The sequence below is a fragment of the Ipomoea triloba genome, chromosome 16, assembly GCF_003576645.1.
Source record: "Ipomoea triloba cultivar NCNSP0323 chromosome 16, ASM357664v1".
NCBI classification, from domain to species: Eukaryota; Viridiplantae; Streptophyta; class Magnoliopsida; order Solanales; family Convolvulaceae; genus Ipomoea; species Ipomoea triloba.
In genome coordinates, this window is record NC_044931.1 from 5,095,271 (window position 1) to 5,098,821 (window position 3,551).

A 3,551-nucleotide genomic window follows, 5' to 3' on the forward strand; every position below is an offset into this window, starting at 1 on the left:
AAAGACTAAAGACTATAAGCGTCTTCCTTGGTTATTTAGAAAGAGTTTCTTTGTTGTTGTTAAGCTAAAAGGAACAAATCGTTCAACTATATAAGATGCTCTTCTTTGGTAGGGAAGCTCATTTGCTTTTTCTTACCGATTTCCAACTATAAGTAATTAAAAATTCTGCCTTGGAGCCTTATGAATTCAACCATACCACCCTGTCCAATATTCTTACAAGTTTTATTCTACACCGACATTCTTCCTATTTCTAGAATAGCGTGTTTGCTACAGAGCAACACCATTTTCTAGGCTTTTACCAACTACATTTGCAGGAAACTATGGAGAAACAGCAGCGCGACCTGGAGTTTCTGGAAATGCTGGAGTTGGAACAAAAAGAGGCTTTTCTTAAACAAGAAAAATCCTTTCTCTTGAAAGAACTTTCGCGATTCCAATCGGATAGCGAAAGTTCCAGCTGAATATGGGGGGGTGAGAAACGTTTTTAAAATGGGGGAAGAGGAACGAGAGGCGTCCCTAAGCTTATGAGTATTCGGACTTAAAATAAAATTTTTGTTTGGAGATTCACGAAGAAGTATTGCGGCCAAACCAACCCTCCATCTAGATCTTGATTCATTATTTCAATTTTTTTTCTTAATGCAGGCAAGGAAAGGCTCATATGTCTTGTCAATTATTACTTGCTGGGTCGGAGCGTATACGAGCGAGCAGAGCCCAGGAAACAGGGAAGCCCGTCATAGAGCAGTCGACTAGAAGTAGAAGACTGCTGGGGCGAATCTCTTACTCTACCCCCTACCCCTATTATTTATATTAGTTTAGTCATAAAGGAACTAAAGGAAAGCCTTTTGACAACCTTACTAATAGAAAGGGGATGCGCTCGCTCAAGCATGCGAAGAAAGCTCTTCGAGCTTCTCTTATATTATATAATATTATAGAAAGGTTTGTAGAAAAGGGCTTCTTCAAATATCCCATGAAGTAGGGGCTTCAAAGAAAGCTTGTAGTTTAGGGGTGCGCAGGTTTGGAACCCGGCTAGCGCGCAATGGCTCTTTCTCTGATAGAGGCTCGCTTCTTCAAGTTCCGCTTGCTTCTTTTCATTTTGATAGGAGTAGGTGCTTGCTGCTCGTTCGCTGTCTACTAAATGAGCCTTCACTGCCCGCCCGGCCCCTATCTTTAATCTTAAGTAAAGTGAAGTCAAATCAATGAAGTGAACAGCCCAACCTCTTTGTTTGATTTGAAGCCTTGCCAGGAAGCTTCTACTTGTTGAAGCTTTCTTTCCCCTAATTCCGAAACACAAGAATAGACTTGCCTTGTATAGGAAAAAGCTTCTCTTTGATAAGCGGTCATAGGGGAGTTCAGAAAGGATCTGATCGTAGATAGAGACTTAAACCTGTGCGGGGGTAGGGGCGGATGTAGCCAAGTGGATCAAGGCAGTGGATTGTGAATCCACCACGCGCGGGTTCAATCCCCGTCGTTCGCCCATCAATAAATGGACCATTTGTTTCGGAGACACAAGACAAACCTAGAATGAATTCTTTCTGCAAGTCATCTCGAGGCTTTCAAACGCATCCAAGCAATTGGTATCCGATTTCAACATAGAAAGCATAGATTCGCGCCGCCTACTTGCTGAAAGCAAAAAAGGAATGGCCGATCATGAATTCTATGACGTTTTTAAGACCTCACTAATCAGCCTTACACTTTTTAGTTCATAATGAATGAACCCCCGGATAAAGACTCGAACTTTCTTTGTGCTTTTTGTAGTACGAAAGGGTGGAGACGGGACGTCAAAAATGCCTTTCTGAACAGCAGCCGTAGCAAGTCCCACTATCAGAGAAATGAAGTTAGAGGGCATGCCTCTAACGAGAGCTGTTTTCAGAATTACTGGAGAAAGGAAGAGGCCTGGAGCAGACCTCCCTCTTTGTGTAGGGCTTGCAATCGGTCTTGTCGCTCGTTCATGTAATTCTGCTGGTCTAGGAGTGGCTCCCCTGCTTCGGGAGTCTCCGCCCTTCTCTTATGGCGCAACTAGACCAGAACGAGCTAGCTGATAGAGCTCTTATGCCTACTTCTACAAGTACGGTATAAAAGATCTTTTTGCATGGGACCTAAGTAACTCCGTTCTGGCCTAATTGTATTAGCTCTAGCCGTAGCGCTTTCTGTTATGATTCCAAGTCTTGCTCCCACTCGTGTTAGTTTCAATGCTTTTTGCTTTATACGTCAGTTTGGCTTGGCCCATTGGCTAGTTCGTAGGCCCCGTCCCCCTTCGTATGGCTAATGAACTCCTCGCTTTAGTCCGTTCTTTTCCTTCTTTGGGCTCGGGTCGATAGTCGCCGTGGTAGTAATGTCCCGGAGCCCGGCTACCGACCCGAGGCGCCGATCGGGAAAGGCATATCATAAAGGGACGTTAAACGTAATTCTAGAAGAGCGTTACCACAACAAAAAAAAATCCGAGTCTTGGCAGTTCAAGTGAAAGTTTATTAGACTAGTACCACTAAGATGGCGGGGAAACTTACTTCCGAGAGAGCTGCTTTCGCCTCGGTAATTACCTAACGAGAGAGATGGTAGTGAGGCAATGAATATTGTCTTTCGATGTAGTTCCAAGTCTTCGATGTCCCTCGGAGACTGACAAGAGTAAGAATGGGTACTAACCTAGTAGTAGAATTATATTGATGATGAGCGGGCAAAAGCCCCCAGATCCCCCGGTTTGTGAGCCAGGTTCCCCCCTTCTTTTTTCTTGGCACGAGATGCCGTTACACCATACACGGTAGGCGAAAGACCAAGCACAAATCTCGATGATTAAACATTTTGGTATTTCTACATGTGATTCACTGCCGAAAGCTCCTTCTTGTACGCTAGCACTTGAGGGAGGTGGTTCGGCTACCTTTTTCGTCGTGTTTGCCGAAGGAACATCAAATAAAAAATTTATTTATCTCTTATTACTATGCCATTGATGAAGATTCATAGCTTGGCAAAAAACCTGAAATCCTACCTTCCGGCATTGCGATAAAGTGTTCACAAAGCAGAGTGAAAGGCACCCCATCGAGAGAGAGGGCAGGGGAAAGACCCGGCCTCTTTTGTTGCTCTTTGTCTTTTGGGTTAGCTCTTCCTGTCCTGACAAACCTTCTTGAGTGAGAATGCTACCGCTACGCCCCTTAGAGGAGAAAGTGAGCTCTTTTCTTTTGTAGCTCCTCGCTGCTCTAGTCAGTGTATAACTCCTATTAATGAAGCGCGCAGCACTCCGCGATCTCAGGGCTTGGAAGACCCTTCGCCAAAGGGCGTCGTTGCTACTTTTTGCGTGACTACTGATAGTGATGACCTACTTCACTCCCCGCTACCGAATACTGCTGAGACAAATGGGTCGAAGCAAGGTGTAAAGCATTTCTGTAACTATTATATTCCTCTATAAGGCTCTCATAGCCTAGTAATGCATTTTTAAATGCTCAATCACTTCATTAATAAAATGCCAAATGCGTTCCTCAATCACAAGCTCTAAAGGGAAAAAAATAGAATCACCACATCCTCATACAAGAACTTCGCCACCTCTCTGGCCATGCCTCACCGCC